Raw genomic sequence first — 24,870 nt, forward strand, 5'->3', positions numbered from 1 at the left:
CACAACCACACGGTATTTATTCATGTAATACAGTTAGGTGGGTGGACTACAGATAGGCACATTCCGTAGGCCAATGGGAAGCGGTGATTTGTAGGACACATAGCCCTTTAATTTGGTGATGAGTTGTGCTCAGATCCTTTTAGGATCGCTCACATTGGCGAGCAAAGAATCAGAACAAAACATGATTCTGTTTATACAATGTTTAATGATAGAAGTCAAGATAGTGGTTACCTTTGGGGAGGAGGCAGGAAGTGAATGGAAGGAGACCCAAGATATGAGGCTGTAGGATGTTGATAATATTCTGCTGCTTGATCTGGGTGCTAATTACATGGGGGAGTCTGTGTGTCAAAACTCATTGAACTGTATGCGGATGATTTGTGTACTATTTGTCTACATCAATACAAACTTAAAAATACAAGAGAAATATTTCAAAACCTTCCTTTGGTCTTTACTTCATGCTACCAGGTGGTGGCCTGAGTTTATGGATTTTTTTGTTTACAGACATTGATCATACCTCCTTTGTTCATGCCTGAAAGTCTGAGAAACTGAGGGCCTTCCGGTTCTTAGGAACCCAGCTTAGGGAGACTCCAGGCGATGCCCTCTCTCCTTCTCAGTGTAAGCCCCCACCCGGGTGGGTGCTTTGTGTTTTTATTACATAACCCTTTCTTTCCCCGGATCTGGAGTGTGTCTGATACAGTGTCAGTTACCACATTTCTCACAGGTGTCACACATGGGGGACCACACTTGTGTCTGAGGCTGCTATCACTGTTCTCGGTGCATTTGAGTGCATGACACACAAGAAAGATAATTAATCATCTGCATTTATGGTTTTGTCTAGAAGACTGGAACATATGTTCCAGGGAATAATTCAGTGCTGAAGTGTGTGATTTCAACTGAAAAGTATGTTAGGCCATTCCAGAAAGCAGTGATCAGGGGGGACATAGATGGATAGTGTAAAGCAGCGGTCGCCAACCTTTCGGACCACACGGACCACCAGTGGTCCACAGCCCACCGGTTGGAGACCGCTGGTTTAAAGGGAGAATTTAGGCAGAGAAATGGAGAATTGAGGCCGGGGGAGTAAATGGGCATTAACAAAGGTGGAAGTGGGCATGCGCCCGCCTGTGTGGGAGCCCGTGACGAGTCTGTCTGGTGGGCAGAGAGGGTCTCCCTTGGAAGTAGTGTGGCTGCCTCACCTTTTCCTCAGGTCAGCGCCTGGTTGAGGAGGGAGGCCTTGGGAGGACGTACCTCAGCTGCTATGGGAAACCATGGTCAGGGTTGCCACAGGAATTGGCACAGCATTTGTAGAATTTTCAGAAGGTGCAAGGTCTCTAGGATAATTTCAAAGGAGGAATAAGTAGCAAATTCTAAAGATTCTCCCAGGCTATTTTGTCCCAAATCACTTAAAGGTGTGGCCTTTCCCATACACTGAGTGTTTTTAAGTCTTGACTTTATTCCAGTGTCTCTTCAAAGTTCTGTAAGAAACGGTAGAATTACTAAGTTTTAAAATGGTTAGTTTTTCCGTAGTCACATTAACACAGCTCGAGATAGAACCCAAAATAGTAGCTTTTGAATATCTAAACATTTGCAAGTAGAGGTGTGAGGAGGATAATGAGAAAAAACTGGATTTTACTGCTTCACCTAAATTAACCTGTGTCTGCCATCATATATTTCAGAGGCAGAAACTATTTTGTCCTTTGATTGGCCACATCACCTTCTGGTTTCACCTGAGGGCCTCCTTCCAGGAGCCACTCAGCACCTTTTGGGGATCCCCTGCTGACACTGCAGAGCCTTCAGAAGGGAGTGCCCTGTGGATGCCCTGAATGTGCTCACCACGTGGTGAAGGATGGGCTAGGGAAGGGAGGCCCCTCTGCTCAGCCAGCCTGAATGGGTCTGGAATAAGATGAGGCTCTCGCGGGGCCTGCCAGGGGGCTCCTGCCATACATGGAAGAACCACACCCGCTCATTTACATATGTCAGCAGCTGAAATTAGTTGTCACCCACTTCGTTTGCCAGGAAGAAGAACCTTCAGATTAGAATCAGCTCCATCACTCCAGCCGGCTTACTTGGTTGCTCATTGCTACCAGACAGAGGGGCTGCAACACTGTGCAAGAGCAGATGTTAAATTGGTATTAATAGCCAGCAGCTTCTCTCCTGTTTTTCACCGATCAGATCATTTTCACTGGTGTCAAAATTTATAATAAGCCAGCCGACTTATGCAAATGTGAATTGCTTGGCATCGTTTCACTTTATCTATATTTTTTATTTAGGTAAGGGTACATTTTTTTTAGTTGTTTGTTTGGGTCTTTGTGTATGTGATCAGAAGAGATTTTTCGAGAGGAAGGACGCAGAGCTGTAGATGGGGGTCTTAACGAAGCCAGTGTTAAATCTGTGCTTCCCCTTCATCGTTTGGTTTTGTAGGCTTCTCTGTGACCTTCTGGTACCACAGTGATGCTCATCTTTCATTGCGAGCAGCTCTGAGTAATTTATGATAAATAATGAAATGCTGCTTCCGACAATGCACTGCAAATGGCTGAGTGTTGTAAAAGTCTAAAGAGCTCTATTACTTCTAAATGACCAGATAACACAGAACCGTTAACCCTAAAGAAAAATGGTCCAGTAGAACGTGCTGCTTGCAAAGCACCGCTCCTCCTGCCGGCACCTTGTGGTAGGCTTTGTGCAGCTGACGGCCACAGGGATTGGCGTCGGAACAATTCCTGCCAGAATGGCAGAGCCGGGATTATGCCCTCCGCCTAGTGGAGCTGGCGAGGAGCCGGAGCGCTTCATTTAATTGAACTGGGGGAGGGGAGAAATTTGCAAAATCTTTTCACAATTTGAAATCCTTCATTAATTAAAAAAATGATATCAGTCATAAGGACTTTGATGCTTGGTTGCAACACCTTAAATATTTTGAGCAAAAATATTGAAAAGCTATTAAAGAGCATACACTACTATAATTTTATCACAACAAACTTTATAAATTCTGGAAAATTTTTTCTTCAAATTTCACTCATATCACAATATTTGCATTTTGTCCCTCTAGTCCACATATACAAAAATGCAGACATACCCAACATATTATACAATCTGCAACTCTAACTCCTTTGTATTCTACAATGTGTAAGTGCAGTTGTTAAATGTTACAGTGAATATGTGTGTTCTCATCCCAGTTGCCATAAAATTGCTGCATATCTAAGTGGTAGCGTTTGAAGACTAATTGCCAGGTACAGGAAGTCTTTATGTGCTCCATCGCGTGGTGGAAATTGAATTAGATTGCCGGGCAGTGAGCTCTTTATGCTGACAGGAGTCTCTTAGTGAGCGAACCATAGAGAAGGCCATCTCTGGCCAGCAGTTCTTGTAAAATCACTTTGTGGAAGTTTGCCACTGACTTTTTCCACTTTTCCCCTGACATTACTCCTTTGCCAGATGAGAGTCTCTGTTCCCCCAGCCAGAACTGCTTTCTTTTCTCAAAATATCAGCTTCAAGGTCTGAAATGAATTGCACGAGTATAAGCTGCGCCAGGCCACATTGGGGAAGAGCGCCCTCGTGGCTCCATCCATTTCTTTGCGCTGCTGGGCTGGGACGTTCACTTTAATCTTCAGTTATTAGTTACATGCAATTAGCTGAACCTCTGAACCTTCCCAAAATAGAGATGTTTTTGTGTCGGGAAAATCCGGCTGTTTGAATGTTTGATCCATTTTTGCTTTTGATGAAGGAGAATTGTTGCCATGGGCCCTGGGAGAGAGAGATTCACAGAGGGAAAGCCATTCTCAGGAGCCTGTTTGATGAGCGGGGCGCCGTGGCCCAGCTTCGACCCTCTCCTGCCTCTCCGAGGCGTGGAGTGGGTGACACTGTGGCATCAGAGAACAGCGCACGTGAGGTGTCTGAGCCAGGACTCTGGAGCCGGTAGATCACTCAGGCTCTTTAATCTCCCCGTTCCTAGTGGACCACGTCCTCTGCCATGCTGCACCATATTGTACACTGAGCAGAGGGACCTGATGAGCAGGAGGTGATGTCCATGGAGAGGGGGTGCGGGGGTGGGGGGGGTGTTCCCTTAGGGAAGGTTATGTCCCTTTGCTTAATCTTGTTAATCGTTACTTTTTTTCCCCTTAGCTTCCAAGGAAGATTGGAAATAAGCTAATTAGAAGAACGATTTCTAAAGGGAGATAAGCAATTACTGACAGTGGGAAGGCCCCTGGGCCTGGTGTGGGAATGTAGGCCCAGTTCCGTTGCTCAGTTCTCAGTCTCAGAAATCTCAGGTTTCTCCTATACGTGAGGCAGTTGGAGGAGCCATTCCCGGAGTCTCCTTGTGGCAAAGATTCCTGAGGCCAAGTTCTAAATTTGAGATGAAAATTTCAGTGGAGTTTTTGATTTGCTGGCTCCCTTCCACCCCCCAGAGGCTTTTTTGTGTGCATATTTTTGGTAGGATGTTTTGCAGTTTAGCGGTTAGTAAAACACATGTTTTGGTGTGCTAACATAGGGGGCGTGATTATGCCCCACAGTTTCCTGAACTTCGCTTGTTAACAGCTTTAGAAAAGAATTGCTTATCCTTGTGACAGATACAGAGCTTGGTAGCCAGCTGTAGGTCTATTATTGCAAAGTATATATATGCTTGTACATATATTAGTATATATGCATATATATATATGTATATGTATATGTATGTGTGTGTATACTAGTATATTATATACATATGAAAGTAAATTGATTCCAAAGATAGAGGTAAGAGGAGACCTGGGGGAATTACTGCCACATGCAAAATATTTTGTTTGGAAGTTTAAATTCATCCAGTTCTAGATATAATCACAGTATTTCCCTTCATTAAACAGAATTCCTAGTTGCTAAATTTTACAGTGTCACAAGAACAACAGAGGACTAAGAAATGGCATATCTAAGGCACTACTATAAACACCTTCCTGTGAGGTCTGATTTCCTGCATGCTGATTGGGATGGGGATTTCGATATGGGAATGTGGTTCCATCTGTTGGTTGGACTCAGTTCTGAGTTGTGCCAGCGTCAGGGAGACATTTAAATAAAATCCGAGGTGGCTAGTGTTAATATTTCATATATTTTTGGACCCCTTTCCTCTTTATTCCTAACAGGACATGTTCACTATAGAAAATTAGAAAATATAAGCAATAAGATGAAAATAAAAGTCTACTGCAATTTCTTTTATTACTATATCTTTTTGCTGAATATCAGCCCAAGGTTTCGCTCTATGAAATGTATATTTTTGTGACATGAAATTTTGCTGTAATATTCTTTTCACTGTCTTTTTGCCCTTTATGTTAAAATATTTCTATGTCAGAATACCTACGACCTTATTTTAATGGTTCTGTGCTGAAGTATATTGACATACTGAAATATAATGAGCTTATTACCATTTGAGAATTTAATTTGTTCCAATTTGGTCATTATTATATAAAATTCAGCCACATAATGGAATGGAAACTGTTGGCCAATATATATGCAAACAAAGCTTACTTTAAAAATAAGTCTACCACTAAAACAAAAATCACATTTTGAAGAGTTATAAAGGAAGTTATTATTAAGCCAAAAGCTTGTCTGTTTCTTCTTGTATCTTTCACATGCTCTTAAAATATTTTCCAGTTTTATTGAGAAATAATTGACATACATCATTGTATAAGTTTAAGGTATACAGCATGATGATTTGATTTATACGTATTGTGAAATGATTATCACTGTAGCTTCAGCAAACATCCATCTTCTCATCTAGATTCAATAAGAAGAAAACAAGGGAACATTTTCTCCTTGTGATGAGAACTCAGGATTTACTCTCTAAACAGCTTTCCTGTGTGTCACGTAGCAGTGCTAGCCGGAGTCCTGGTGTACATTACATCCCTAGGACTTACTCATCTTATAACTGGAAGTTTGTTCCTTTTGACCAACTTATTCTTATTTCCCCTCCCAAACCACAGTCTGATCTGATTTTCTATGAATTTGGTTTGTTTTTTTTTTCTTTTTTGGTTGTTGCTGTTGCAATGCCATATATAAGTGAGACCATATAGTATTTGTTTTTCTCTGTCTGACTTATTTCACTTAGCATAATGCCTCACGGCTCATCCATGTTGTTGCAACTGGTAGGAGTTTCTCGTTTTGTGTGTGTGTGTGTGTGTGTGTGTGTGTGTGTGTTTATGGCACAATAATATTCCATTGTGTATATACACCATAGCTTTTTCATCCATTTATCAATGGATGGACACTTAGGTTATTTCCGTGTCTTCGCTATTGTAAATAATGCCGCTGTGAACATGGGGTGCAGATATCTTTTTGATTTCATTTCCTTTGGATATATTCCCAGAAGTGGAATTGTTGGATCATCTGGTAGTCCTATTTTTAATTTTTCAAGGATCTTATCATTTTCTGTAGTGGCTGTACCAATTACAGTTCCACCAAAAAACTTACATTTTTAAAATCCAAATTCCTATGTTCTCATTCACATTTTTGCATCACAGTGTCAGAATGTTCCTTCTTCCCATACCCGCCCCCATGATCATAGGTGCTACATAACAGGAACAACAAAACCACCCAACTAACAAAAGAACCCTTCGCCAACCAGCTGGTTTGAAATACTGTCTTGTATTTCTTTAATTACAAGTGACAGTAAGCGATGTTAGATGGTTATGAAATGGAAGGTGGGGTCTGTGAGCATTTCCTGGCTGCGTACACTGCATGGCCATGCACCTCTGCATTATCCAGGCTTCACTGGCCCAGGATGCTGTCGGGAGAGGTGAGGCCTGGAAGTACCAAAGCTGCCTGGTGTAACTTAAAGCAACGTTTCTTCACCCTTAAACCCAGAGATAGTGCTGTGGAAAGGAGGTGGGTCACGGTCACGAGGAGGCAGCAAATAAGGCATAAGGTGCAGCTGTTCTTGACTAAGTGCCTGAGGGGCAGGAGCATCCTGGCTTATTGGGCATCAGTAGAGCCAGTGCTACACGGTAGCCTACACTTGCATAGCTAGTGAAATGCTGGTAACGAACACTGTTTGCACACACACATACACACTGAGCTAAAATAGTAGTAGTCTGGAAGTCCGGAGCACTTGAGTGCTAACTTCTCTCTGCGTGTGGACAGTGCCGGGGACTGCCCTAGCTCCCCTGTCCCTGTCCTGTCGGGAGCTCCTCAGCATTCTGTCCTCTTGGTTTATTTCTTTTTTTAAAAAAATATATTTTCTTGATTTTTTTACAGAGAAGGAGGGAGAGGGATAGAGAGTTAGAAACATCGATGAGAGAGAAACATCGATCAGCTGCGTCCTGCACACCTCCTACTGGGGATGTGCCCCCAACCAAGGTACATGCCCTTGACCAGAATCGAACCTAGGACCTTTCAGTCCACAGGCTGACGCTCTATCCACTGAACCAAACTGGTTAGGGCTCTTGGTTTATTTCAATACACTGTTCTGCCCCACACTGTGGGTGTTGGGCTGAAGGCGAGGCTCAGCTTCCAGGGAAGAGCAGGTAAGCAGCTCTGTCCCTGCCCTTGCCACAGCGCTGTCTCCAGGAGCCAGAGTCTGCTGTTCCCATTAAGAAGTGCCATGGAAACCCGGGGAACCCCAGCAGCGGTGGAGAGGTGGGGAGCATCAGATCACGCAGTGACACCGGATCTTCAAATGTCACACTCCAAAAATAGAACCGCCGAGAAAGAGCAGGGCCGCGCCAGCATCCTGCAGCTCCGGCCTTTTGGCGTCTGCTTCCCTTCGGCTCCCTCTCTCCCTGAGGAGCAGGGAGACAGACATGGGGCTGCAAGTACCTGCTTGGTTTGTCCGGCTCAGAGGCCCCTGCCGTGGCGGGTCACCCACACTCACACCAGACACTAATGAATGCTAACGACCCCCCAGATGGATAGAGCTGCATGGTCAGAGGATTGGTCCACATGCCCTCAGCCAGCCTAACCTCAGCGGTCTGAAGGGAACCCCCACCAGTTCAGTCTGGTGGCCACGTGGATTTCATTTCATGTTTATGTTAACTTTTTGTTTTGTTTTCCACTTCCTGATGCTGTTGCCATCTAATTAGGTTGAAAATCCGCAGTTAGAATTGGAATGCTTGTAATAGTTGTTGTTTTTCTTTTGATCATGGTTACTCTTTTAATGATGTGATTTATAATGATAATGTCTCTCTGTGCTGTGTACTGTAGAAAGAGCAGTGGCTGTTAAGTCTGGGAGAATTCATGTTTTGCTTCCTATTAGATACCTGAGTTTGGTGGGGTCTGTCTCCATGGGTCTTGATGTCCTCATTTTAAAGAGCTGAGTGAATGGCTGTTCTGTAGCCCATAAGACTGCTGTGACATCTGCAGGTATCTAACCATCTTGCAAACCAAGGTGTGGATAGTTTGCTAACTTAGGCTTTGGGGACCAAGGGATGTTTGGATGTATGAGCATTAGAGCCAATTGAAATCACGAGAGGCTGAATATCATTTATGTTGTGAGCTGATGTTTTCTTTCTGGGAGCTACATTTAACCTTAAATATTTAGTTTTGTACTTAGGAACCATTGGTTTGAAAACAAATTCAGCTGGAAAGCCCCGTGGAGAGGAGGAGAAGGATGCTGTGAAAATGTAAATCCCACAACAGTGGTGCCCAGTAAATATCAGTTCCCAGGCATCTGGGCTTGAATTCCTCAGCCTGAGGAAGGCAGCCTCAACCTGCACGCGCTTGTGGTGTGGCGGCCCCGATGGCGGGGTGCTCAGTGTGAGAGTGAGCACAGTGTCAATCTCCCATGGCTCCATTCCTGACACCAAACAGGGCGGCGGGGAAGTGTGCCTCTGAGGAGTGAAGAGCCCTTCCTCTCATTTTCTCACTGTCCCATCTCCTGCCATTTCTCTTCAGGTTGATTGCTCTTAAGAACCGGTTCTCAATGCTGAGGAAAGAATGCTTTTCCAAAGTATTTTTTTCTTTTCCCAAAGTGTATCTTGATAGATTCTGCAGACTATTAAGTGAGGTTTTATATGCTGAGATGAAAGAGGATGAGTTCTATTTCTGGAGAAAGCTAAAACTCATCCCATTGACATTTTCTTATTTCTCATTTTTCTCTTTTGATGTAAATATTTTTTTAAAAATATATTTTATTGATTTTTTACAGAGAAGGGAGAGGGATAGAGAGTTAGAAACATTGATGAGAGAGATCGATCAGCTGCCTCCTGCACACCCCCCACTGGGGATGTGCCCGCAACCAGGGTACATGCCCTTGACCAGAATTGAACCCGGGACCCTTGAGTCTGCAGGCCGACGCTCTATCCACTGAGCCAAACCGGTTCGGTTCCATGTAAATATTTTTTAAAAATTCAAATATAGTAGTAGATTTAATTTCCACAGAGTGAGAATTCCGGACTTTGTTTTCTTCTGTTTATTTTTGAAACATTGTGTGAGAACAATTGTTTATTATGGCTTAAGGGGGAACAAATCTGTTCCGATAAGTTAGGGACATGAGCAAGCATGCGTAGCTCCTCTCCCACACGGCCCCTACCAAGATTCTTTATTTGTCAGCTATGTACTTATTAAGCACCTGGTTGCAGGGCTGCAGTAGGAAGAAGACTGGCACAACCACTGTCACCTGGAGTGTTCTGGAGGGGGGGGTCCCTCAACCACTGAGAAATGGGGACCAGGATTATGGGATGGAGAGTACGTTTCTGTAGGTGTTCAGGGGAGCCTTAGATGAAGTCCAGATAGTTGAACTGAGTCCCCAAATGATGAGATGAAGCAAGGGTATGGCAATGTCTGGGACTGAGGGTACAAGAAAGAGAACAAAGGAAGTCCCAGGGCTTTGAGGGACAGAAAACAGGCCAGCACCCCTGGCATAATGAGTCTGCCCAGAGTGGTAAGTGAACTGGGAGAGATAGTCAAGGTAAGACACTTAAGGAGCGTACACTGGATTTTTATTGAATGGAAAACCACGGGGGATTTAGGTAAGGGAAGTTCTTTATTTGTGAAAGGTCCCTCTGGGTGCTGTGTGGAGCTGCCCTCCAGGGGCCACAGTTGGAAACAGAGACAAGTGAGAAGGCCAAGGGATCCTGGCACCTTAGACTAGAAAGGAGACAGGTGTGCTGGAGGTGATGGATTGGCAGGTTGGATGTGCTCTGGATGGCGAGAAAAAGACTTACTATGAAGAAAAGACAGGAATGGCCCGGCCGGTGTGGCTCAGTGCTTGTACATTGACCCATGCACCAGGAGGTCACTGTTCCATTCCCGGTCAGGGCACATGCCTGGGTTGCAGGCTCAATCCCCAGTGTGGGGCGTGCAGGAGGCAGCCGATCAATGATTCTCTCTCATCATTGATGTTTCTATTGCTCTCTCCCTCTCTCCCTCCCTCTCTCTGAAATCAATAAAAACGTATTTTTTAAAAAAGACATGAATGAGGGAATAAAACTCCCTCCTAGGTTTCCTGGGCTGAGTAAGAGGAGGAATGGTGGATCATGAACTGAGATGGGGAGGACTGACAGATGAGGAGGGTTTGGGGTGGGGATGGAGATGAAAGTATTGTTTTAGGCATCTAGTGTTCCCCAGTTTTGTTAGATGTGCAAATGGCTATTTTGAGAAGGTAAATGTATAGAGAATGGAATGGAAGGGAATAGATACCCATTGAAAGAGCCAACGCTCTTCACAGGGCGGTGGTAGGGGAGCAGGTATAGACACCTGCATCAGCCCTAAAAACCTGGCCAGGGAATACCCACACCCTAGAAACTGAGGGCATTTCTTCTAGATGCACTAGTGAGGGTGTTATATTTCTCAAACATGGATGCATTTAGAAGGTCAGGGGGAGCTATCAAATACACATATCTGTGCTCAGCTTCCACCCTTGCCCAATTAGAATTCATTTTGTGGGAGGGCAGTGGTGACATCAGTATTTTTTATTGTTTCCCAGGTGATTTTAATGTGTTGCCAAGGTAGTGGGCAGTTAGATGAAAAGAAAGGAAGGGATGGGCTTCTAATCCCATGCGGGTAGTGGCTCTGTGACTAGGAAGTGGAGGCACCTCAGTAGAACCCCACAGTTCTCATCCGCTGGGGAAGATGAGTGATAGGTGAGTGAAGAAGGCCAAATGCTGCAGGTTAGGGATGGGAATTCACGTGATGTCTCCCTGCACCAATGGCTGGAGACCAAAGGCAGCCAAGACTTTTCCTTCAAATCTGAGTGGTTGGCCATGTGGGGGAAGAACAGGATGTGGTCTATAAAGAGCCAGCAGTCAGAGGAAAGGACCAGAGCAGACTTCCCACATAACTCTTCCCGGACAAGCCAAGCACTAGAAATTCCTCAGGCCAAGGCGAGGCTCCCACGGCGTCTCTCAGACTCAGATTCTCTCTCCATCTCCAGGGTTGGCCGAATCTACCCTCTGAGTAAAATGATTTACAGAAAACCTGAACTTTTCCCGTCCCTAACAATTTGGCAATAAATCTATACTAATAAAAGCCTATGTGGTCATCATGCCCTCACCTCGTGATGCCCTCATGCAGTAACAATCCATCGCCAGGAGGCTGCGTGCACAACGGGCGGGCGGGTGGGTGGGTGGGTGGGTGGGGACTTGATTCTGCGTGCATGGTGCGGAGGCGGGTCCTGGTGGCTCCGCACAGTGAGGCTGGGGTGGAGCCATGGAGGCAGGTCCAGGTGGCTTTGGCCTACCTCTTTGGGGCAATCCATCGAGGAGCCCCGGATGGGTGGGCTGGGTCTCCTTCTTTGGGAAGATCAATTATAGGGCTCCCGCACTGTGAGAGGGCACAGGCCAGGCTGGGGAACGTCCCCCACTCCCCCGAGTGCATGAATTTTGTGCACCGGGCCTCTAGTTTTATTATAATACTTATTATTATTATTTTAATCCTCATCCGAAGACATTTCTTTCCATTGGTTTCAGAGAGAGTGGAAGGGAGGGAGGGAGATGTGAGAGAGAAACATCAATTGGTTGCCTTCTGCATGTACCCTGACCAGGCAGTATTGAACCTGCAACCCAGGTATGTGCCCTTGACTGGAAATCGAACCCTCAACCTTCTGGTGCACAGGACGATGCTCTAACCACTTAGCAATGCCAGCCAGGCCCCAACATTATTAAATGGAGAGTGAAATGGGTGGAAATATTTTTGGATATGAAAATACTAAAATGTGTTTCCTTACTCTGTCCAGCAATTCCACTTCCAGGCCTCTAACTGGAAGAAAGGAAGGAAGAGAGGGAGGGAGGAAGAGGGGAAGGAAATTGTGTTTAGAGATTTTTGTGTGAGGGAGTTCAAAACGGAAATGCTTGCAAAGGTTTGGTAACACAAATTTTCAGCAATCTAGGCATTACAATCACTTCTTTCAAATCACAGCATGGGAAACATTTACCATGTAATATGCAGTATAAAAAGCAGGCTTAAAACAGTAGCTACCTCTGGTTATCTGTGAACACTTTAGAAAATAAACATTATTAGCAACACACAAAATTGCCAAAAACAGTTCTTTCCGAGTGATGGGATTACGGTCGACTTCAATTTTGTTAAATTTCTCACTTAAATTTCATTGTATCCCATTATAAATGTCCTTAATTTCTCATGCCGTTCCGCTATCCCAGGTTTTTAATAAGAACAAAAGTTAAACTAATATTTTAAAAGAGGTTGATAAATAAGTCCTTAATTTCACATGAGTTTAATTGCCTGACTCTGACTCTCTAACTATAGAATAATATTTGCCTCTGGGAGAAGATGCAAGACTGAAATGGGGTCACCGGGGGAGAAGCACGCAGCAAAACCCCTGGTACTGGCTAGACTCGCCTCAATACTAATGCGCTATGTTTTCCATTTCTAACAGTGAACCTTATTCCACGGGAGTACTGTTTTTTACATAACATTAGTTTGGTGAAATAGAAAAACAGTTTCACTGTTTGTGCTCATTGATATGCTGGTCCTGGGTGAAGACCTCCATCCCAGAGGGAAGAACTGTGATTGGATGGGCCATCCCTGGTGATTCCACGGCTCCTTACCCCGGAATGGTTTAGGAGGGGGCACTGTGCTGGCCCAGGGAGGTAAGGGGGACTGCGCCCAGAGCAGGGAAGGCTTTCTTACCCGAGTGGAAGAGCGGAAAGCCACCAGGGAGTGTGTGTGTGGTGATCTGAACTTGCTCACTTTCAGTGGGATTGTGATGCCCAGAGCTGCCGCGTCCACCTTGAGCCCAGGAAACCGCAGGCCTGGGGCGGAGGGGCCTGGTTCTTGCTGACTCCGAGCTGCTGGCCTTTGGGCGAGCTTTGAGTACACAGCGTAACAGCCAGGATGTAGGCCCCTGCTGGTCAGATGTTTATCCTAGGCAGCCAGCAGCATTTCAGGTGCCACACCTGTGGAATGTGACAGCTGGTTCCCTAAAATGAGTAGAAAAGTGTGTGTGTGCGTGTGTGGAGAAATCTGCATATGTACTTTTATAAACATGTATGACGCCAACATTTTCTCTCTTAACAAACGTTTTTCTTTCTTTACATGAGTAGCTAAATGGGCAAAATAATGTCATTGAACGTTGACGCAGATTTACTGCTCTAAGTTACTGTAGACATCGCGCCAGATGGATGTGGGAGAGTCCGAGAATCTTAAACACATACCCCGGGAAGTACAGGCGTGTAGAGCACCTGTCAAGTGGAATGTCCTTTGTGTAGACAGCACGCCAGTCGGGCTTCTCATCATGCTGAGCGTTTGCCTGGACACTGATGGCCAACAGACAGTTTCATTTAGCCTGGTTTCTGTAAACGAGTTAGGTATTTACACTCTGATCATATAGCAGTCTAGAGTAAAAATTAGGCTGCTCTAAACTTTGTGTGTGTGCATTGTATGTGTAATTGAAAGCAAATTTTGCTGCTCAGGGTAGGAAATGTTACGAATGATAGCTACATTCCTCACCCATTTGAGTAAGTGCTGTGGAAACATGAAAACATTTAGGGCGTGTGTTATTTATACTACAGTTGAAATATGAGTTTATTTTCATTTAGGTAGTAAGAGACAGAATAGCAAGTGAAAAATGTTAGAAGAGGCTTTGTGGGAATATTTTGTTTTCAGAACTATACAAGGTTTTAATTTATTTTTAGCAAGTGTTAGGGATATCATGAACCCAAGTTGTATGATGATGGCATATAAAGTTTCAATGAAAAATGAAATGTTTATTGTTATTTAAAGACAATTCCCTTCTCCCTCCCTCCCTGCATTTCTCCCTTCTTCTCGAATCTCTCTTCTTGGAGAGTTGGGGACCACCCCCTCCCCATCAAGAAATCCCAAGGGAATGAGAGTCGTGGGTGCTGAGGTGTAATGCTGGGATGATGCAGACAGTGTTGGGGTCCTGAGGCCGTCACACATGGTAGTGACTTTGCTGACGTGGCGGGGTTGGGACTGAGATATTGTGTCCGGCTGCATCTCCACTCCCTGGGCAGTGGTGGGAGCAGGCCTGCATCCAGGGATGCCCTGTGCCCTCAGCGCTGAGGAGAGAGAGTCCATGATGCCAGTGACTGGCCCATGAATATACTCAGTCAACAGAGCCAAATATCAACAGTACAATGATTGAAGTTTCTTTTGAGAGCCAAATTTTTTAAACTTAAACTACATAGGTAGGTACATTGTTATTAACTTAATTAGGGTACTCCTAAGGCTTAGGAAGAGCCACACTCAAGGGGCCAAAGAGCCGCATGTAGCTCGCGAGCCGCAGTTTGCCGACCACGGGTGTAGGCTCTTATAGGGAGCACTGGGTTCGTGTTAATAAAATATATAGTCTACCTATCTAAAATCTTCACCACTGGATAGTGAAATCTGTTTTGTAGTTATTAAAATGGGGTCTGACAAACAAGTAGAGAAGAGAGATTGCAGAAGGAGGGGTAAGGTTAGTCTGTTCTGAAAATTACCTGACTTTTACAGAGCAAGCACAGATGATGCACAAAGGAGGGTCACCTGTGCGCACACACTGGGCCCTTTGTTTCATTCGTGCACTGGCTCGACCTGGCACCGGCCCCAGGAGGTATGTAGGGTGTGCCCACCTGATGGGCAGGCCAAGCTGCTTCCGGAGGAGGAGGTCCTGACGTCCTCTGATTGTGACCTGGGAGGAGAGGGTTTCTGTGGGATTTGCCAGGGGCTCTCTGTGTGTTAGTACGTTCTCACCCATCCTCTGTGATTGACCTCACGAGGGCACCTGGCTATTTCCTTTTCTTTAGAGACGCACATTGCAGGGATGATTCTCAAGCCAAACTCTCAAAATTGGGATTTCTTTTCCAAATAAAGGAAAGGGACAAAGAGACACTCCTGAAGTGATGGGCCAGAGTTGGGAGAAGAGGAAAAGAAGTGACAGGCATGCTTGATACCGAGGTAGAGTTGGGCTGCAGAGCCTGGAGCTCGGCCGAGGCAGGGCAGGTGGCTTACAGGTGGTGTACAGGCGGCCTAGGATGCATGGTGCATTTGCGAGTGAAGTGGTTACAGCCAGCACCTCTTTAACTTCAAAATCTTGGGCTCCTGAGTGAAATTTGCCTCCTAGTTTCCTAAAGGAAACCATTGAAGATAATATTCTTGGCGGCATTATACTGCATTGAGCTTTTCCTAAGTACTTGTCAGGGACTGTGGACAGTATCTCATTTAATTGCAACATGGTCTGATGGGGCAGGTACTATTATTATTTTCATTTCACTGAAAAGGAGCTTGAAGTGCAGAGTAGTTAAGTAACTGACCCGTGATCTCCCTGCTGGTGATATGAGGGGTCGGAATTTGGAATTAGGGCTGGGATTTATTTGTTTTTATTTATTTTTGGTTAATCCTCACCTCAAGATTTCTTTTTTTTCTTTTTAGAGAGAGTGGAAGGGAGGAAGTAGTGGGGGGCGGGGAGAGAAACATAGATGTGCACATTGATTGGTTGCCTCCCTAAAGTGCCCCCACCAGAGCTATGGATTGAATTTGCGACCCAGGTAAGTGCTCTTGACCGGTAATTGAACCCAAGACCCTTCGGGATGTGGGCTGATGCTCTAACCACTGAGCACACCTGCCAGGGTGCAGGGTTGTGATTTAAAGATGTCTGTTGCTTCCCATGAACAATTCAATTAGACTCTAAAGTATCTCCAAAGATATTTGTGCCATATGTGATGTGGTACATAAGGAAATGGGATTTTTTTCCTCTTTTTGCTTTTACAGACTCAGAGCCCCTGTCCTCCTGGCAGGTGTGGTTCCAGCTCGGTCAGCAGCTGCCCCCCAGGTGCCTGGCATGTAATTGCATCTCACCATCACTTCTCGGTGTGCGGGGAACAGTGAGAGGACCGGCTGTGTTCCTCATAACAGATTAGTCACAAGTCATGTATGAGGCTTTTCTTTAACTCCTGAAAGGCCAGGCAGTGGGCTAATGTGATAAAAGAAAGCAAAATTGAATAAGCTGGTGAGAAGGGAGATAACTGTTGCCAAGATGCATCGAATCCGGCCCAATTGCTGCCTTTGGTGTTTCTGTTGGGCTAATAGTGCTTAATGTTGTTGGAATGACATAGGTGTGCTGAGAACCAGTACATCACATGTCCGGCATCGCACGGTTTCAAACCCTCTAGTGACCCCCTCGGGAGAGTCACCCGCCGGGGCTTGCAGCCTCATGGACTGTCTTTGGAAGGCCTGGCCCAGGCCACAGGATGGACCACTGTGGTTTCAGGGTGATGGTGCTGAGTGAAAGGAAACAAACGTGTTCAACTGTTCCGTGCTTTCCATGTTAACTCCTAAGGTGGACCCGGAATTACCCAGTGATTCCCGAAGAGCCCTGGGCCCTCGCACCAAACACACACTTGCTGTCAGTGCTTCTTTGGAAATGCAGCTTAGACAAGGGCACCTATGACCGAGGTGACGAACAGGAATCGCAGTCTGTCTCTGCTTCACACGCGTGAAGACCGAGGTCTTCTTTTCACTGACCGTCTCACCCCAGAGGTAAATGAGTGGCCTCACAGTGTCTTGGGCTTCACACCCGCAGTGTCCTGGTCGCTAGGAGGGCAGGACTTGCTCACAAACTCTGAAGCCACCTCCCTTGTAAATGACCGATCTTTGCCAAGTCACCTCCTCTCAGCCTGTTCCCACAGTTTTATGAGAAGGATTTCATAGTATCTTCCTTAGACGTTTCTGGAAAGAAGGAAAGGAGGTAAGTAATTAGTGCTTAAAAATTGATAGCGAGCCCCGCTCTCTCCCATCTCTCTTTCCGGTGGCGGAGTCTGGAGGAGACACGCAGAAAAGGCACCTCGCAAGGCGGTGGAAAAGAAGGAAGAACGCGTCATCAGCCTCGGACCTCAGGTGGCTGAAGGAGGGAATGTATTTGGGGTCTGCCACATCTTTGCATCCTTCAGTGACACTTTTGCCCATGTCACTGATCTTTCTGGCAAGGAAACCATCTGCCGTGTGACTGGTGGGATGAAGGTGAAGGCTGACCGAGATGCGTCCTCTCCATACGCTGCCATGTTGGCTGCCCAGGATGTGGCTCAGAGGTGCAAGGAGCCGGGCATCACTGCTCTTCACATCAAACTCCAGCCACAGGGAGAAATAGGACCAAGGCCCCCGGGCCAGGGGCTCAGGCAGCTCTAAGAGCCCTGGCCCGCTGGGGAATGAAGATCTGTCCGATTGAGGATGTCACTCCCATCCCCTTTGGCAGCACCCGCAGAAAGCGGGGGGTTGCCGTGGTCGTCATCTGTGAACGGGACTCCTCAAATTATTGTTTTCTCTTAATAAATTACCCTTATGTCCACTAAAAAAAAAGATAGCTATCCAGACCAGAACTGTCCTAACCTTTATGCAGCATATTAACTGAGCCTCCCAGCTTTATATCATTCATGAATTCGGCATCATGTGCCATTATCTAACTTTAGCAAAAAAAGAAAAAAAAGAAAAGACACTCATTTGGCCCAAATCATTCTTCATGAATCCACATTGGCCCTAAGTGATCGCTGGTTTTGCTTTTTATGTGCTTACAAATCACTATTGTTTTTCTGGATCATGGGTCCCATCCTCTTCCCCTTGTTGCAAATCACACTCTACTCGGTTATCTTCAGAGTTCTTTTGGCCTTTCACATTCTCCTCCTCCTCCAGGTTTGTGGAACATTCTCTTATCTGCAAATCCTCTGGCTGCTTGGATGTACTTATTTCTTGGACAGCAGACCTGAGGTTTAGAGCTTTGAAGTGTGCGGTTTCCTTGTACCAGATTTCTCTCCCACCTCCCAACAGAACATGGAATTAGAGAGGAGTAGGAAAAATAATATTCTCTTTCACATCTGTTACTGTAATTCATAGAAAATGTCCTTGTTAGATTCAGTAGAACATAAGGGACTCCTTTGGTTACTCATACTTTTATCATAATTTCAACTCTTTCTGAAAATTTATGCATTTTTTTCTGTATTGTTCTTATAGGTCAGTGATGGCGAACCTATGACCCGTGTGTCAGAGGTGACACGCAAGCTCATTTTTTTTGGTTGATTTTTCTTTGTTAAATGGCATTTAAATATGTAAAATAAATATCAAAAATATAAATCTTTGTTTTACTGTGGTTGCAAATATCAAAAAATTTCTATATGTGACACGGCACCAGAGTTAAGTTAGGGTTTTTCAAAATGCTGACACGCCGAGCTCAAAAGGTTCGCCATCACTGTTATAGGTCATTCCTGCTAATCAGTAGTTGCCCTATGCCCAGTTTTCCTCTTTAAAAATCATCCCTCACCCTGGGGCTGGATTGGCACTTTGCATGCATCGTGTTCTGCCTCTGGGATTATTTGTGATTGCATGACTAGGACTTGCCTTTGGAGAGGGTTCCACATCTCTTGGGTCATTTTCCCTTTGTTAGAGGAAGCAGCCCTCTAAACCCACGGCAATATTTCCATAGCCTTACATTGGACAATTTTGTTTGGTCATGTTTCTTTTCAAAGCCTTGTTGATCAGATTAACTTGTTTGGGGCTATGTAAGCTTTTCTAGGTATTCTTGGTATATTAGTTACTTAATCTATAAAAGGGAACAAAAATGTGCCTACCTCCAAGGCTGTAAGGATTAAATGGATTTTGCAGTTCACCCATAATTGGGAATGACAAAATAGCCAAAACAGTGCTGGGCATATGTTCAATGAATGTTGGCTACCGTTGCTGTAGTTATCATCATCATCATCATCATCATCATCATCATTTTCATTGAAAAGGAAAATTTTATTTTCCAACAAAAAATAGACCCTGCTCTTCCATACCACATGCAGCCAAATGTTCCTTCTCCAGGTGCTCTCTCATCTCATCCTAAATCACAATTGTCATTTTCACGATGAGCTGATCCTTCATTCATGTGATATTACCAAGGGAACTATCTTAAACAGGGTGGCTGGGGAAGGACTCTTTGAGGAGACAGCATTTGAGAAAGTTCTGAGGCCAAGACAGTGTTTGCAGAAATGCATTCTAGACAGGGAGGACGGGCATGTGCCCAGAGCTTGATGTGGGTTCTGTTTGTCCTGTCTGGAGAGAAGGGCCATGGGGACAGAACAACAGCACACGAGTTCTGAGAGCGAGCCAGAGGGAGGTTACAGCAAGTATTTTGACTTCATTCTGTGAGAGATGGAAAACTGCCGGAAATAGCCAAGCTGGGTGTAGTTAGTTGTCTTGTGTAGAAAACAGACAATGGAGGGGCAGGAGTGGAAGCCAGGAGACCAGGTAAGCTCTTGTGGGGGCCAGGTGAAAGGTTCATGCGCAGGAACTGGAGCAGGAGCAGAGAAGTGCAGATGAGATGCTCTGAATTGAAAGATATTTTCGAATGGTGTCTACAATAAAGATTACTAAGGAGCGGGGAGAGAGAGAAAGAGAGAAATCTAGTGTGAATAGCGAGAGCTTTGTCTGTTTGTTTCCTTGAAACCATCCCACTGGAGGAGAAGAGGTTGGTAGTGGGGAAGTCAGTGGTTTGGTGTGGGACTTACTACATTTGAGATTCCTGTTAGACTTCTAATAGGGTATGTGTTCTTAGGAGAAGTAGCACCATTTGAAACATTTTCTAGTTTCCATTTGCTGCCTGTGTCATATCTGACCTATTTTTGGGAGGACATGAATTATTTAGGGAGAACATTAAACATTTAAGCAAAACAAGCAATAGATTTGGTTTTAGAATTCTTGCTTGCTTATTCTAAGAATTGCAGAGGACCTGCATCCACTATCTAAAAGGAAACAGTAGCTTCTGATATGCATGCTGATTAGGAGCTCGGAGTTCTATTTTTACCATTTTAAGAGAAGAAAGTAATGCATCATGGTATGTGGTGGTGTCTTCTCTGGCGGAGACTGAGACAGTGGAAGATGATGGGAATTACAGGTTATTACGTGCTCAATGATCGAGTCTTAGGAAATAATAGGGGCACATCCCTCACTGATTGGTTAAAATTTAAAAATATATGTGTGTTTTGTTAGTCCATTTATATAGTTATTTTTAAATGTGAGAGAAGTGCTATCTTAATGACATTATGAAACTGAGTATCAGCTGGGTAAAAGAAGAAGGGGAGGTTTCTAATAAAACTATTTCTAAAGGAACTGATGTTAAGGAAACGGCTATTTTAAAATATTTTCAGCTGAAAGTACTCAAGATTAACTGGATAACTGTGTAGATTAACTCTTTTTGACTCTAAATGTGGAAGTGAATTGTACACAATTACATCTTGCTCTGCGGAACTAACCTTGACAGTTACTATTTTTTTAATAGTGGAGATCGCAGTTTGCACATAAAAATTACAAATTCCTCAATACTCTTCTTCCAAAGATTTCAGAAGTTAGGGTTTAGAAGTGTCATTTTCAGTGTCAGAGATTGCATTTAAGGCCCTCTGATTTGAAAGCTAGGACAATGAGATGACTTTCAAAGAACAAAATGAATAAATATGCCTAATTGTGTTTATCATTAGTTTTGTCTTTACCAGATGCTTTGAAAACACAGGCCCTCTTTAATTTGTTGATGCTTAGATGCAAGATGTAGATAATCTTCATTAACATACTGATCACAGCTCCCCTGATTCCCAAGTGTCCTCCTGATTGCTTGATAAGAATTCTCCCTCAGATTTGCTTTGAGAAGACCTCTAAGTTATTTCGGTTTTATATAGGTATATGGAGTTAATCTTAAGGATATCCCCCTGCCCTAACCGGTTTGGCTCAGTGGATAGAGCATCAGCCTGTGGACTGAAGGGTCCCAGGTTCGATTCTGGTCAAAGGCATGTACCTTGGTTGCGGGCACATCCCCAGTGGGGGGTGTGCAGGAGGCAGCTGATGGATGTTTCTCTTTCATCGATGCTTCTAACTCTCTATCCCTCTCCCTTCCTCTCTGTAAAAAATCAAGAATATATATATATATAAATAAATAAAAGGATATCCCCCTTAGCAGTCGGGTTACTTTCAGTTATGCATTGCTAATATAGAAAACATCTTTCTCAAATGTCATCATGTAATAATACCACCACTGTTATCATAGTGAATATTTTAGTAATTTTATCTCCGGGCCAGGACCACACATTTTTTTTCTGGTAAGACACAATGAAACTTAAATGAGCCAAGTAGTTGGAAGCAAGGTGAGGAATGTTTATACTTTTCATACACCACTTCCTAATATTCAGCAGTAGGTATTCCCTGCATCCACTTCCCTGATTGGGTGGATTTGGAGGTCTGAGTTCTGGATCTGATTTTGCTAGAAGTTGATTCGCTGACTTTATACGAGTTGTTTCTTCTTTCTAGAGATCATTTCCCAGCTCTGTCTGATTATGGGGTTAAATGAATTATCTTGGATGTCTCTATCATGTCAAACCATCTTTGTTTTTCTTTGTGTGGGAATGGGAAGAAGTGGGCACAATAAGCTCAAACTAGAAGTTCGGGGATGAAAAAGGAGAGACATTAAATCTGTAATCCCAGTAGTAGGGGTCAGACCACTGGTGGTTAAGGCACTTAATGAGTCCATATTGTTCTGTCAGCCACTGACCACTAAAACTAAGTCCCAGTGTTGGCTTGAAAGGATGTTATCCGAGTCATTTTTTTCATCACGATGAGGAGGGAGGTGGTGCTGATGGTGGTGGGAGTGAGGGGGTGATTGAGGTGATGGGAGGAGTAGTAGTTTCCTAGGGCAGCTGTGATACAGTGTCACACACTGTGTGGCTTAAAGCAATAGAAATCTTCTTTCAAGTACTGGAGGCTAGAAGTCTGAGGTCAAGGTCTTGGTGGGTCTATGTCTGAGGCTCTAGAGTGGAATCCTTCCATGCCTCCTCTGGCCTCTGGTGGTTGCCAGCCATCCTTGGCATCCCTTAGCTTGTCGATTCATCACTTCAATCTCTGCCTCTTTCTCCCTTGTGTGCCTTTTTCTGTCTCCAGATTTTCATTTCCTGGTAAGGACACCGATCATATTGGATTTAGGGCCCACCTTCCTCCAGTCAATATGCCCTCATCTTGATTATATCTGCAAAGATGCAAATAAAGTCACATTCCTGGGTTCCAAGTACACATGTTTTTTTTTTTTTTGCGTGGGGAACACTGTTCAACCCAGTACATGGTGATAGTGGGGGTGAGACGATGACGATGGTCACAGTGATGGTGTGGTAAGGCTGTGATGGTGGTGAGAATGTGGGGGTAAGGCTAAAGCAAGATGACCATCTGACATCGGTTTTTTGGGTTGTTTCACTGTAGGCAAGTACTTCCTAGCACATTCCCACAACCAGGGTGAACTGAAGAGGGTCTGGTTCCTTATACTCTCTTGAAGCCTTCCATCTGCCTTGAGATGAGGCAATTTCCAGAATACTGGCATAGTAAAGAGAGATTAGCCACTCAGGTATGATTAGCACAGTTGTTTTCAACTATGAAAGTTAAAAGAATGCAAGTACTAGAAATGGGGGGGGGGGGGGGGATAAAAAGATTAATAGATTTAACACAAAGTAAGCAAGAGGAAAGTACAAGCTATCCTGACCACATCCCCAAGGAATGCTGCATCTCTACTGCAGGTCCCCATTCCCTGATCACTGCCCAGGGTGGGTGGGCGGTTGCCAGGCTCACACGCACACAGGCTCAGAGGCAGAGTTCTCCCACATTCAGAGGATGAGGCTCTGGCTCCCTCACCCAGAGATTGTTCAGTGTTTTACCTGCTCCATTTGAGTTCTTTAGCCCAGGCTTTCATCCCACAGGATATGCACTCAGCTGTAGCAAAAATGCTCATTGCACATTGATCCAAATTTGGCTCCAAACCTGTGAACAGTTCTTGGCACACGAGTTACTACAGAGTAATGAAGAATAGCCTGTTGGCAATGTCTTAAAGGTTCTTTGAGAAGTGAGGGGAGGGAGAAGTTAGTTGTATCCACATGACACCAATTCAGACTCTCCTCTCTCTAGGAATAAAGGCAGGGTTTGAGTCTACAAAGCAATTTCAGTTTTTCTTAGAGAACAGTAATATTTAAATGTGAGGCACACCGCTTCTAATCAAAATACAAAATAGATTTATTTTCTTGTGATGAGAACTTTCAAGAGCTAATCTCTTAGCAATCTTTAAACATGTAACACAGGATTATTAACTGTAGTCACCATGCTGTACATTACATCTCAGGACTTACTTACTTTATAACTGGAAGTATGTTCCTTTTGATCACCTTCAGCCATGTTGCCTAGTCCCAACCCCCTCCCTGGCAACCACCAATCTGATCTTTTATCTGTGAATGTGGTTTTTTGTTTGTTTCATTTTATTTTTAGATTCCACATGAATGTCATCTTAGGGTATTTTGTCTTTCTCTGTCCCATATTTCACTTAGCATAATGCCCTCAAGGTCTACCCACACATTCTATATCTACATCAACTCTCTATCTCTATCTCTATCTCTATCTCTATCTCTATCTCTATATATATATCACATTTTCTTTATCCATCCACCCATCTATTGATGGACATTTAGATTGCTTCCATGTCTTAGCCATTGTAAATGATGCTGCCGCAATGAAGGTGGAGGTGCATATATCTTTTTGCATTAGTGTTTCATGTCTTTTTCTTAGTTCTTATAAAATTTTTACATGGTCTGTCCTTGCATTGTTCAGTGGACCCAAAATTGTATTTGTTTTTTCATGCTCAGAAACATATGTTGTTAGCATGATCTTTGCAATGTATGTCATTAAAAAGCCCCCTTTCTGGAATTTTACAAAATATCTAAACTGCTTTTCAGGTGAGTAAATGAATACTTGTCTGCCCTAATAGCTTTCTTCATTAGAATTTTTAGTGTCAAAACCTCACTCTAAAATCCTGAAGGAGAGGACATTTGATGGTTGCGGCAGGCGGTAACCTATGGGTCACCCACTCTTTCCCACCCCATAATCTGTCCCGCTTGCTGTTTACCTACTGGACACCCAGTGAAAAAGACTATATGTTCTCCAGCTCTAGCTTTCAATGAAGGGCAAAAAACCCCACCAAAACACAGAGCAAACAGGTATTTGGAAAAGGCCAGCAAAGCAAATCCCTTCAACTGTGGTAACTTGAAAGTAGCCCTTGCAGCCTGGAGTCCTGAGTACTCTATGATTTTCAAAGAAAAAGCACTTCAGATTATTGGGTCAACACTAATTTTTAACCTCAATTAAATAACATGTATTAAACATAGCCTGTGGAAAACCGTAAAATGTTCCACTTGGAGTATTTTTTAAATTTAGTGATAACAGTTCTTAGACCAAAATATAAACCCCCAGTGTTGCCTGTTGGTCTGAGAAGCATGCACGCCCTGCCCTGGTGGCACTGAGCTGCACCACTGTGGGCATGAATGCTGCCCATGCTCGAGTCTCTGGGAAGTGAGAGCTGCTGAACATGATTATTTTGATAAACACCTTCTTAAAATGAGTTACATTTTCCCCTAACATTTATACTTCAAGCAAAGCCAGGCTGATCAGTGGAATTTATCCTTAGAATGAATGTAAATTTGTGCCATT

The 24,870-nt window shown here is 44.2% G+C and overlaps 1 protein-coding gene and 1 pseudogene across 4 annotated transcripts in view; both read left to right on the plus strand.

The window, feature by feature from the left end:
- NRG3 (neuregulin 3) overlaps positions 1 to 24,870 on the plus strand; it is a 1,067,761-nt gene that overhangs the window by 12,123 nt on the left and 1,030,768 nt on the right. The gene's annotated exons all lie outside the window — the stretch shown is intronic.
- LOC139022148 (small ribosomal subunit protein uS11-like) lies at positions 13,523 to 18,231 on the plus strand (annotated as a pseudogene).

The sequence above is a fragment of the Myotis yumanensis genome, unplaced genomic scaffold (genome assembly GCF_028538775.1).
Source record: "Myotis yumanensis isolate MYYU_CA2020_CCGP unplaced genomic scaffold, mMyoYum1.0.hap1 SCAF_13, whole genome shotgun sequence".
Lineage (NCBI taxonomy): Eukaryota > Metazoa > Chordata > Mammalia > Chiroptera > Vespertilionidae > Myotis > Myotis yumanensis.